Source organism: Poecilia reticulata, chromosome 19 (genome assembly GCF_904066995.2).
Source record: "Poecilia reticulata chromosome 19, P_reticulata-male-v2, whole genome shotgun sequence".
NCBI classification, from domain to species: domain Eukaryota; kingdom Metazoa; phylum Chordata; class Actinopteri; order Cyprinodontiformes; family Poeciliidae; genus Poecilia; species Poecilia reticulata.
Genome location: NC_088848.1, coordinates 23,473,458 through 23,487,318, shown reverse-complemented (window position 1 = coordinate 23,487,318; position 13,861 = coordinate 23,473,458).

Genomic DNA, 13,861 nt, shown 5'->3' with positions numbered 1-13,861 from the left:
TATCTATCTATCTATCTATCTATCTATCTATCTATCTATCTATCTATCTATCTATGCTTCCCTGCGCCAATTAACACACCTGAATCAAATGAAAGGCTGGTTAGCAGGTCTGTTCAGAGCTGATCCTGGTCTGTTGGAGTAAAGATTAATCGAAAAGTTGCAGGACGGTAGCTCTCGAGGACTGGACGTGAGCACCCTTGCTTTATTATTTTTGTTATTTTTGAGGGTCCAGCCAACATTTCAGACAGGACAGCGTTGTCCATCTTCTACATCTACATCTTCTACCTTCTAACATTTGACGAAGGTGGTGATGTTTTCTCTTTTCATAATTAAAAACAGCTTTATTTATATATTGTACCAGCTGTATTCAGAATGCCACACTATTTATATTCTCAGGAATTTTCCCATTTTGATTTTGTTTTTAGTCGCTTCATTGGGATTAACTCAGAAAGGGGCACAAAAGCTGGTCATGGGAAAATGGTATCCAAAACGACAGGAAAGACCATTCAAAAGAAAAAGTGACTCAATGTTCAGGTTTCCACCCTCATCAAAAACCTAATGGACTTTGAGTGGCATCTCATTCAGGTTAGTTGTTGTCCTTTTCTTTTATTTGAAATATTTCTGTTTCCTTATTATTTAGGATCTAAATTGGATTGTCTTTTCTTTTTCCATGTTGAACGGTGCCTTCATCTGCATCTAATAAAGTAAGCGCCACTTGAACTCTTGAAACCATTAATAGTTCACATTTTAAAACTCTGTTAATACTAGAATTTCACATTATTTCAGCCATGTTGAATTTTAGATTTTGGAAGTCCTTTTTCATTGATTTGCTTAGTGATACCCAAAGTATGGATATTTCTTTAAGAAATGTGTTTTAATGTTCATAAGATTGTAGAAATTAACAAGTTAAACCCAGTTTATGTCGCTGTAAACTGAAAGTCTTCAATTTTTATTCTAGTGTTAGTGAAACTATATATTGACTTTGAAGGCCTATTTTTTACCAGTTCTCTGAGGAATGGTTTTGTGTTATTCGTTTTGAATGTTTGAATATACTGGAAATATATGTGATTTGAGGCATAAATAAAAATTCTATTCTGACGGTTACTTATTGCATCCTCTTTTGTGTTATGTGAAGTTCTGATTAATGCAGATTATGCATTTTAGAACCACACCAATTGTAGCACTTCTAAGAAGCTTGCACTGGGTTATGTATTAATGCTCTATCGCAAAACTACGACTGTGCTTTAAAAAGTAGCATTACAGTTTTCTTGGCAGTAGCTTACTCATAAAGTTAATGCAGTAGTAAAACTAAATTCACAGTAAAAATACTGGAACGCCAGTATTTGAAGGTATATTTATTTCCACCACTGTATATTACGGTGGCCAACAGGTACAAACACCCAGCAAAGACGAGAAAAACACATGCAACAAAAAAGAGATGCCAACAAAAAATGTTGAAAACAGAAGTGATCCAGATCACTAGGGGGAGTCGAACAAAGAACTGCTGTGTCCGAAGTCAGGTTTTGCATCTTTGGGTCCTCGACGACCGGAAGAGAAGCTGTAGCTTTCAGCTAGCTGCTTACCCTGTACCGTGGCGTTATGTTGCTTAGCAACCTTGACAACGTGTATCACACAACTGCGAAGGAAAAAAAAAAACAGGCTCGGAGTATGTTTTTTTTTTCTCCTGATTTCTCTATCACTCTTCACCTTTTGTAATAAGGGTTGTTGCATATTTAAAAAATTTGTTAGTCTGATTCTAAAATGTTTAAACACGTATAACACATTTACACAAGGAATATAAGCAAATACTCTCCAAATCTCAGGTAAGACAATACAGTTTAATCAAACTATTGTGTTTTTAGGCTTAACTTTAATCAGTCAAACCGATTTGCTCAGGAATAAATGAAATATTTTAGTGAACCAAAATAAGACAACTAGATGTTACTTGACTTAATATCTGTGTTTAACTAACTGTCATTTGGGAAAGCCCAAATGAGTCAGGTGTTCTCCCGCGGTATACTAAACCTGGACCAGCTGGCAGCAAGCCAGGGGAGCTGCGCGTGTTAATACAGCGGGAGCAGCCGTCACCGAAAACGTCGGACAGATATTGCAATTAGGTGATGCACTGATGAACCGAGCAGAAATGTGAGATTTATACATCTACAAACATTGTTAAATCATGTTGTGTCAGGCTGCTAAGCAACATAACGCCGAGGTGGAGGCTAGGCAGCTAGCTGAAGGCTACAGCTGGGGGGGGCCCAATCAAATTTTTTGTCATGGGGCCCAAAATTCCTGGCAGCGCCCCTGGTTGGCAGTAATATTTTCCTATGACGCTGACGGCATGCACACCACAAGAGGACGCGCATTCCTACTGACGTGAGCTACAGAAACTCCAGCAAATGTTACCGACCAGGGCAGTAGCATTTTTTTCCTATTGGATAGTCTCCGCCCCCAGTGACATGCCACCCTGGACAGAAAGCCATGTCACGTCTATCAAAAACCAACACAGACACACAGCAACATGTTTATCAAGTTTTAGATAAGGTGGTTACAGAAAATAATTTGATATCTAATAAGCTAACAGACAGGATTTAATAAAGATTACTGAAAAGCTAAAGATTTTTAAAGCAGAAATGTGGGATTATTGAAAAGTATGTTTAATTCATGGTTATAAGTATTTTTCAAAATATAATCTGATGAACATAATTAACAGAAATAAAACCTTGAAAATATCAGTTTTTTGTGGAATTAATCCACGTTATGTATTTCACTTAGTGAATAGAGTTACTGAAATATTTTTATTTATTGATTATGACTCCATATGTAATGTGCAACTTGTAGACGTTTATCTGTAAGCACTGGCTCCCTCTTGAGGTAATAATTGAGAAATGGCTGAAATGCAGCTGTCAAAAAGCCTAAATATATACCATTGGTTATGGGTATATGATTTTAATCTGCTTTGTATTTATTTTCTGATAACTTCCCAGCTACCAATACTGAATACTTCTTTCTGAATTAAAATAGATATTACTGCCCCTTTTGGTTACATACTTGTACAATAAATCTGGACACTTGTTCCACACAAGTTTTATGCAGATTTTGTCCTTCTGCTGGCAACAAAATCACTGATGCTGGAGTTTTTGCTTCATACACCCAGACAACATCAGGATGTTGTTCCCAGAAGGCAACAATGTCACCATTCAGTCCATCTCTGGTTCCCAGTGAGGGCAGATGAAAGAAAACAAAGGAAATGCTTAGAAAAAGAGAAGCAAAGAGATGGACAGATGGTGGAGTTCCTTCTTTCAGTTCTACCCCCTATGTACAGACGCGTCCTTCCTCTGCATTGAATCCCAGATTGGGTCAGCGAATGCAGGACCCAGAAGCACATGTGAAGACTGAATGGACCTGTTCTTGTCTGTTTCCTGGTCTGCTTTCATATCAGAGCTATGATGGATGTGTCCAGTGTGAGGATCACATAATCTGATATGCCACCAGCTTCTGAATCCAAATGTCAGATGAATGATTGATACTTCTTTGGTTTCAGAACTGTGCCCCGACTAGTGTGCAGCTCTGTTGCTACGGGTTACTGTTTATTTGATCAGAGTCGACTCCTTTTGCTTTCTCCAAGAGATGTGGCTGTGCGTCACATGCACTTCAGTCTGTGTGTGACAGGAGAGCATAACGTCAATCTCACGCGTTTGTTTAAGCAGCTTGAAATTTATGACCCGTCTGTTTTAGGACCACAGTAGCCTACTGCTCCGATTGAGTTGTAACGTACACACTACATGCCAAAAAGTGCTGTATCCACTTACACTGCAGGCGCAGAATCATCTCATCCAGCCGGCAGACGGCAAGTGACACCCAACAATCTGTGAGGGGAGTGTAATTGGAGAGGATTGGGATTATTCTGAGCATGCCAAATACACTGTGAGCGAGTTCAAGAAGGAATAAAGCACTGTCTCTGTCTGAGGCCTGTGGAGTGAGGCAATGCACTGTGGGTAATATGGGCCCGTGCAGCGTTCAGTCAGACCACTGGAAGTGCTGTTCGCAGCCTTTATTTGGACACAGCAGAGTGTGCAGGGGCTGTGGGCTGAGAGGGAGTGACATGAGGCACAAGTTCAAGTGATAAATCTGGTATGTCCTGTTGGTTCAAGGTGTGTGGGTTTAATGGTAATACACTTCATAACAGCTTTGTGTTTTTTGGAAGATAAACTTTGTTCAGAGTGGAAACATTATCCAGGTCTGGCTGTAATGTGGATTAGATCCACAGAAAAATGTCAGATTAACTTTAAGCAGGAGATCATGGGCCATCACTTCATCTGGAGTCAGAGGTATTTCTGATCACTCCTGCTTTCCCATGTTTCCATATGTAGAGACTAGAGATGTGCCGATCAGGTTTTTTCCTACCGATACCGATCACCCATGAGGGCTGATCACCGATACCAATCACATAATTTATTTTAAATTTTTATTTTTTTATCATAAACACTACCGGTTACATTATGTGGAAAAAGGAACCATAAATTCACCTTAATTTAGACAAAAACTTTTTAATAACTTTTTCCAAGAAAACTAAACAAAACAGGCATTGTGCAAATTGTACTGCTATCAGTAATATTATCTTTAACAGACTGATAACATATGAAGGCTCTGAAGAGGCTAAATAATGACCCAAAATAAAACCTCTCAACATTGCCAAAAAAATTGAAGAATAAAACTTAACATTCAAAGGCAAATACAGGTTCCATTACAATAAACAATCCTGAGTTAATGAATGAAAACTTCCTGATAGCATGGCGGCTAGCTGATTACTGCTAGTTCTGATTGGCCGTTTCTGACTGAGCGGAGTAATTGTGCAGAACAGGGAGGAGATCGATTATTTTTTTTTAAGACATTATCTGTCTCATGTTAGGACAGCAACAGTTTTAATACGTATGTAAAATGTATGTTTTAAGTTAGATGCTGCAGCTTTAAGCCAAGGTTCGGTGTGAGAGTCACTACCAGGTGGAGCAGAAACAGCGCTCTGTCTGTCAAAGCGGTTCAACAGCGAGAGCAGAACCACATCGCAGCTCGAAGACTTAAATAATTTTGCGGGTTATTTGTTTAGCTTTCTGACCGTCATGCTAATCTGGGTGAGTGTTTGTAGCTGTGCGCTGCTTTACCTGCTATCTGATCCTCCGTATGTCTTTTTTACTGCAGTGAGCCTCGATGTAGCCAAACTCCGTCAAGTATGGCTTTGTTTTTATGCCATATTAGATTCGTCGTGTTGATGCATTTTGACGTGCTTCACCCAGAGGTAATTTTCCGCCGCAACACGCAAACTTCCCCATTCACTCAGTGCGTTATTGAAACGAAACGGTTACTGGGACTGACTAGTATATATTTCATTGAGGGAAACCTGGAATGCGGCGTTCATAACAAACACGTGTGATCATCTGCTCTACCGCTAGCAAACAACCGTAACATAAATAACATAAAAGTCAAGCAGTTCTCTAAAAGTTCAACAGATGGCAGCAATGTGCCATGTAAAACAAAACACCCACAGTTTACAGGACACACTTCCTGCTAAAGAGCCCCCTGGTGGTTGAAGAAAAATCCACATATAAACCGGAAAATACATTATATGAAAAAAAAATTGAATGCTCTTTGGTATTGTTCAGGTGGCCGGACCAAATGTGGCGGCGGGCCAGATCCGGCCCGCGGGCCGCAGTCTGGGGACCACTGGTCTACAGGGAGGAGAATCTTGTGCAGTGTTTCACTTTCTTAAATCAGCCTATTTTCCCTGATCTTGTTACTTGCTTAGCAATTTACATTCTTCTTACTTATTAATTAGTTTTTTAGTCAGTTACATAGTTATTTAAGGATAAACTAGTTTTTTACTTGTTTCTGTCTTAGTTTACTTATTCGTCTATGTACTGTCTAACTAATCATGCTGATTAAGGCATTACTCATTTATGTATGTATTAATTATGTTATTTAACCTAATTACTGCTCTATCTACTCACTCTTTTATTACATACGTATTTGTTTGCGTTCTTATTTTTTTATCCACTAACCCATCCATCCATCCATTCATCCATCCTCTGGTGTTTTCTGTACTGTACAGCTGATCGCTGCTGGTCACTTTATTTGAACTGGAGTTTTCTTGTTGCATTGCAGTGGTTCTAACAGCTCTGCCACAATGAAGGCTTATATATTTTTATTTACCTATTTATTCACATATGTGTTTTCCTACTTTGCTATTTTCTTATTACTGGACTTATTTATTGATTTGTTTACAACTAATTTTCTTGCTAAGTGACCAATTATTTATCTATGAACCTGTTTAGATATTTACTTAATTATTAATTCATTTCTAATTTATTATCTGGTCTTCTATGTATTGCTTTCTCATTATCTTACCTACCTAGAGATGTGTCTAGTTGAGAGTGGATGTGAATGCATGGAATAATGGAACAGAATGAGAAACTTCCTCTGCAGAGGGAGGAAACATGGACCTGGATTATATTACATGGATTTTTAGTCACTCCTCAAACACTGGAACTGACTGCAGCAGCAGAAGGAAGTAAGTGTAACATGCTCTACTGTAACATGCGCCTGCTACATTTTGAGTACAATTTTGAGGCACAAGCTGTGCTAAGCAGGACAATGGCTGTAGGAATGAATTATATGTTTCATTCTGTAACATTACTCCAGTAGAAATTCATAAGATATTCAGTATCATTTTCTTTAAAGAAGAGATAATGCAATACTGTTTGGCTGCTTTTATTGAAACAGACCATCTCACCGCTACTGCTAAATTTAATCAGAACCATTTTTATTTGTAGTTTATTTATGTTTTGTCTTTTTTAATGTATAGGACCTACTTTTACAGTTAGTATGTTTACGTAGCAATCCAATGTTTAATAGATAATTTCAGCAGTAGAAAATGGTAGTTTGTATCTAAGCTGTTATTAAAATGTGGATCATCAAATGAAAATCAAAAAACTATTTTCTCATTCTTAAGAAAATAAAGACCCTGAGTTATTTTTAGTTTGAGTTCAAAATGAAGGAGCGGTTGGGACTAAATGTTCTATTTGAATATTTTCATTGAATTTTCAGCAAAACAAATCCACTAGCATTATATTCAAATCCAACCCCAATCCACACATCTATTACATAAAGAGAGGAACAAAACAAAACAAACACAAAACCCCCACAAATCTTAGTTAACTTTGTCCCGAGTTGTCTGGGAGTCTCTCAATATGGTACAAAAATGGCTGCCATATTTTGTGAAATGTGTTGGGAGATCCATCTACAACAGATCCCTCTTGTTCAACCTTGAGATTTGAGAGCACGCCCCATCAAAACGTGCCCACAAGCCTTTAAAGATCCAAACAGATTCAAGTAATACATAAAAAAATGTCTTTATTCACTTTGAATGCACAATAACTAAATGTTGCAATCCATTATTCCCATTAAGTGGTATCCTGCTGCTGTTTCACTCCACTGGATGGCAGTAGTGAGTAGATGATTGAGATAGTCTGCAGATGTTCAAGCCAATCATTACATCAATGTAATCAGGTACTTAAAAAATTGCAATAAATGTTAAATGTAGCTTCACAGAAATGACACTTATGATATGGAACATGACGTGAAAGAAGAATGTCAGCTTTTAAATCCCTCAACCGTTGTATCCTCTTGTATCAGTAGTATGTATTTAAAATGTATCAAATACCAAACCACATACTGCTTGTGAGAACAGCTCACAAGGAGGAACATACACGCACACATACACACGCCACTGGCATGCAGATGTCAAGAGAATGCATGGTTGAAACTGATGGGTTTCAACCATTCAACCATGCAAGGCGTTAAAACCCATCACCTTGACCTTTGACTTGTGCATGCGCACTTACACAAGCATATAGGTACACTTCAGCATGCACAGATGGGGACAGCTGAGCGGTTCCTTGAGTGGTTTGAAGTGTTTATAGACGGGCTGACAGAGCTCTCACTTACATGCGTACATAGCCCAGAACGGATAAGATCAAATGAGTTTCAGCAGCTAATCTTAAAAGCGATGAACCTCTGGTCTAGAATAAACAGAAATATCTTCATGAGGGAATAAGGCACTTGGTAAGGGATTGTCTTTCTTTTTCATAAAATTCTCTTTTTTTGAGAGGAAAATTGTGTGCACACCCCTGTAACAGTTAAAAAAATTGCCTTTTGAAAAGCTAAAAACTTTCAGATTACATCTTTCTTCTATATTTGCTGTAAGCACTGTTTCATCACTCCTCAAAGTTGTCTGAGGAAGTTCCTGAATCTACTAAACCCTCTCAGCCTGTCCTGTATCACTTGCATCCTAAGCTGACTGGCATTCATCAGGTCCTCCGATCCAGTTGCAAAGCAGTGAACACATATAAGTCAAAAATGCAATGAGTCAGGGCTGCCTCTTAGCTACATTTCAAAGAGATGAGGCAAGAAGCCAGGGCAGAGGAAAGGCTGTGTTTCATTTAAGCAGCAGATGAGGATCCCCTTTTCTCCCACGAGTCACAAGTAAAGCCCCACAAATAAGAAGATAAAGCTAGAAAAGATACAAAACTTGTTTTCTTGTATATATCACATAAAGTGTAGGAAAGTTCCATATCTTCCAAAGTTATGGAATGACCATCCACCATCAAAGGACTCAGAAGATTATTTTCAGAAAAAACACACAAAAAAGTCTGAAATTTTTAATTTTCATAGAATATCACAGCTTATTAAACCATTTTTCAAAATGACTGTAGTACAATGCTTTGTAAATATTTTCACAACCATTAAACCTCAAAATATTCTTCCAGCTGAGCTACAGCTCCTCCAGAGTTATCACAGGCCTCTTGGCTCTTTCTGTGATTTAGGTTTTTGTTAATCAGTCTGTTGGTTTAGGTGCAATGCTGTGCCTTAGTGAGTTTTTGACTGTATTATCCTCTTTCCATTTTCAGATAATGTATTGAACAGAGCAGGACTAATTGTATCGGTGTTGAGTGGGTATATGTGGACAAATTTGTCAACTGGAGGAGCACAGGTTTTAGAGTAAAGTAGTGGAGGGCCTGCAACCAACAGTCCCAGGCAGACAGACACAAAGCAGCGGCCCTGGGCAGCCATACGCCACACACTGTGACAGAGGTGGACAAAAACTATTACCCAGGTGATTCGGCTGAACTTGAGAGTGTAAGCGGCACGCCCAGCCCACAGCGGGTCACATACAATAGCTGAGGAAGAAACTGAGCTCAGGAAAAAGCAGAAACGGACATCAATGTAGATTGAATAAAGTGTCATAATGTCTCTGTATGAGATGATGAAATTGTTTGGTTGTTAGCATATTTAGTTTACCTGGCACTGTCCGCATAACTTTAAATCGGTTGCAAGAAAACATACTGAATGGCTTGGTTAAAATTCTACTGAAGAAACCCAAGTGAATGGGACAAAGCCCAGACTGTGCAGTAAGTGAGACTTGAATGGAGCGTAATAGCTTCAGCAAGGAAATTAACTAATTTGCCAGTTTTAGAAATGTGTTAGTAGGTTTGTTCACATCAGAAGCTATGTTATTATCAGCTAAAATGAAAATAGCTCACATGCACATGTCGGCTAATAAACTACCATCAGCATGTTGGATAATGGAAACATTGGTTTTAAGTGTCAAAATAAGTCATGCTTCAGCAGGTAAAAGAAATTCCCTTTAAAACACATGAAGTAATTTTACTGCAAGGAGGAGAGACGGAGCCTGAAAGTCAGTCACTAACAAATATCATTTGGAATATTATCATATTTTGGAATTCTTTTGCCAATATTTATGAGCATACCTCCCATCTATTTTTCACTATATTCAAACACTGATAAGATAAGAAAATAACAGAGTGGATATCACTTCAGTTTCCTTGTAGGTGATTTCACAGAAAACTAAATCTTAGAGAAAAGACGTGTTGGGGGGAAAAAAGCAAACCCATCTGGGAGTACAAATAGTTTATGTAATGTAAATGATGGAGCCTCCCAAGTTAAACGATAATATTGTTTTTTTTTCATTGAATACTTGATTAGGTTAATCAATCCAAGCTATTTAACACAATACAGCAAACTACTTGGAAATGGTCACCTGATAATGACAGTACAGAACAGTTGCCAAATCTTTTTGTTAGTCATGTGCCATATTCATATTCTATTCCATTCTGATTCTAGTTTTGCCTGGGCAAACCTACAATTCAATATCATAAAGTAAATGACAGAAAAGCAGACATTGCATTTAAAATATTTTTAAAACATAATCATGTATATACTTACTTTAAGCACCCAGTAGAGCCAAGGACAGCCTCTGATAGGTTTGATAATATGAGACAAATTATGTTGCAGGTGCATCCCACCAAGAAAAGGTCTGCTTTCTATCTGTTTTGTCATTTCCCCTTTTAAAATGTTCCACCTCCCTCATACTTGCACGTAGACAGAACAACAACAAAAATGCAGAACGCTGAACGGACACCCCCTCATCTCAACCCGGCCCTCTCTGTGTCTGTCTCTTCCTCTCTGCCCCATCCCCCCCTTCTTCCTCCTCTCATCCACCTCTCCATCACACAGGAAGTCTGCTCTTCCTGAAAACAAGCCTCAGCGCATGGAAAGGCACAAGGCCGGCAGGCTCGTACGTGATGGAGGGTAGAGGATGTTTTTGCCGTTTCCATGCCCCTCTGGTCGCTGCAGGCCTCAGCGTAGTCCATCCTGAGGAAACCCGTCTTACGTCACCCTGCTGGTCCTTGAGCCAGCTCTCACTGACCCGTCCTGTGACGCAGTGAGAGCTGCAGCAACCTGTTGCGCATCTGCACCTGAAGGTTTTAATGAGCAGGAAATGGAAGTAAAGAGAGTCCAAATGTGGTGTTGACAGATGCCACGAGGAGCACCAGTTGTGACTAAGAGCACTAGTCTGCCAACAAACATCCATTCATTTCCTGAATGGAACTACCAGAAACTTCCAGCCCATCTGCCAGTGTAAGAATTTATCAGCATGGAGTTTTCCATAGATTTCCTTTGAGTGATTTATAATAAAACTAATGATGCCCTGAATTTAATAGGACATCATGTTAAAACATCTTGGAACCATCTAGTTTCTCAAATCACAATGGATCAGAGATAGCAAGACATATATTTATATTTTGAAAGAATGTTAAAATGAATCTTTACTCCTCTAAAGGGAGAAGGGTTTAAAATAAAAGCATTTGTTAAAAGCTTTTATTTTAAAAGCTTTTAACAAAGCTTTTAAACCCTCTTTAAGTCTTGGGTTCTTAAAGATTTTGTAAAAATGAAATAAAACATAGAATAGATTGTATGCGAAATGTATTTATATGCATTTATTTTTTACTCTTTTTTTCTTGTTTTTAAGCCATAATATATTGACTTTTCTGTCCTGACATTTTGATGTCTACCTCCATATACATTAATGTTTTTCCTGGCTTCAAGTTTCACCCACTGTCTGGGAATGACCAACATCTTTTGATGCATTAAATGTAGATTTATTTATTTATTTTTTATTTTTTTACCATGTATTGTTGGTACACTGAGAAATCGCTCCTATAATGAGCTCAGCAGATGCACAGTTCCACCGGGTGTTTGCTAATTGCTGCTGACTAGTCTAAAGGAGCTGAGTAGGTGAGTAATGGGGAGGGTGCTGCTGCTCTGTGTAGGAGCCATGTCTTGAAGGCTGAATGGTTGCCACAGGAGATTAAAGGATTTCTCAAACATGCATGAAAGAATCAAGGCAACAATCCAGATAAGTTTTTGATGATTGAATAACTTTATAACATGATGTAAAGCTCAGAAAAGTGGATTTTGCATAATACTGCTTTTTTAAGATCTGCAAGCAGACCTTTATGTAGATGGTTGTTTCACAAATGCAAATTAGGACATTATTCTACATTTTTTTCCCCATAACTTGATCTGAAAATACGGGTTTGTCATTTATTGTTATATTCAACATGTTTTATGAAGCTACAGTTTTGTGCTTATTTTGTTTTCTTATAAATTTTAAGTCAGATCTGCGATCCCTTTTTTTAACTTGTTGAACTTTTTCCAAAAGTATCTATTCCATTTTTTTTTTGCAACAGGTTGTATCTCTGCATTCATATGCAATAAATAGACCTAGAATTGCATAACCTCAAACATAACATCAGGGTGAATGTTATCCACAGCATGCCTTTATTCCATTTTCAACAGAATGTCCCAGTGGTGAACCGACCTAAATGTTGCATGTGCAAACAATGTGGCTGTGTGAGTGGAGGGAGCCCATGGAGTGAAGTTTGAAAGTGACGGAGGCCATAATAACAGGATGTTTACAGCATGTGGAAACACTACCAGAGCAGAGCAACCACGAGCAGGCAGCAACCACGGCTGGAAACTCGAGTGAAGAGGAAACGCAGGTCGAGCCAGGTTTCCCCCAGATATGCCAAATATAACCTCTCTGACAGCCGTTCAGTTTACAAACACACACACAAAAACACTACAATTACCTGCCCAGGTTAGATCAGGTGGATGTAGCAGCATGATGTCAGATCCTCTTTTAATACCTAATGCAGCAGTGGCTAAAATGACTGTCTGCAGATGACACCAAACACCTGCTGACAGTTTTGTGATAAAATACTGTAGCTATCCTATATTATTCCACCAGAATTTGGTGATGACCTCATCATTGTTGACATTGTTACTTTATATTTTGTACCTCAAGTGTTTTCAGTTTGCAATGGATTGGTTTCTTCCAAACTCTAAAAGATACAATACCTGTTATTTATAGCAATTAAATGATGAAGTCAGACATCATCCAAAGCAAAGATGGACTTGTATAGGTAAGCCTTTTTTGTTGAGAGGCTACACAAACAGTGACTTGCTAGGATCCCGAGTTGTTTATTTATCCTAGTTTGATTTTTCTAACTTAATCTTTTCTTTGATCTTTTACTTCAGTTCTTCTTAATGTTCCTAGTGATGTTCATTTCTTGTTTCCAGTTATTTTTAGTTGCTCTAATTTAATTATTTTTCGTTAGTCTAGTCATTCCCCAGTGGTAGAATTATTTCTTTGTTCCCAGTGTACTCTGCCTCACCCCCTGTGCTACCTTCCATCTCTCTTTCTCTTTCTCTCCTCAGTCTCCCTCCTGCTCTCCCCTCACACCTGCAACTTGCTAGCTCATCAGCCAAGGTCTTTAATCTCAGTATTCAACCTCCCCATTATTTAAGCACCTCATCCTCAGTCACTCCTTGCTGGATTCTCTTGTCTACTCCTGTTGTTCTTCCTGTCTGTACCCTGTCATCCTCTTCCCTCAGATTTCATGTTTGTGTTCCTATTTGACTTTTTGGATCTCCAAGTAAGTTTGTTAATCCATCCATCCATTTTCTTACACCCTTGTCCCTTAGTGGGGTCGGGAGGTGCTGGTGCCCATCTCCAGCTAACGTTCTGGGCGAGAGGCAGGGTACACTGTGGACAGGTCGCCAGTCTGTCGCAGGGCAACACAGAGACACACAGGACAAACAACCATCCACACACACATTCACACCTAGGGATAATTTAGACAGACCAATTAACCTGACAGTCATGTTTTTGGACTGTGGGAGGAAACCAGAGTACCCGGAGAAAACCCACGCATGCCCAGGGAGAACATGCAAACTCCATACAGAAAGACCGGGGCCGGGAATCGAACCCAGAACCTTCTTGCTGCAAGGCAACAGCTCTACCAACTGCGCCACTTTTCATTAAAATCACAAAAACTCAACTCAACATTGAGTTGAGTGGACCCATATGCCTGCTGCATATGGGTCCATTATAGACATTATAGACCTGTTGTCATGGTATCACCTCTAGTGCTGCTAGAAC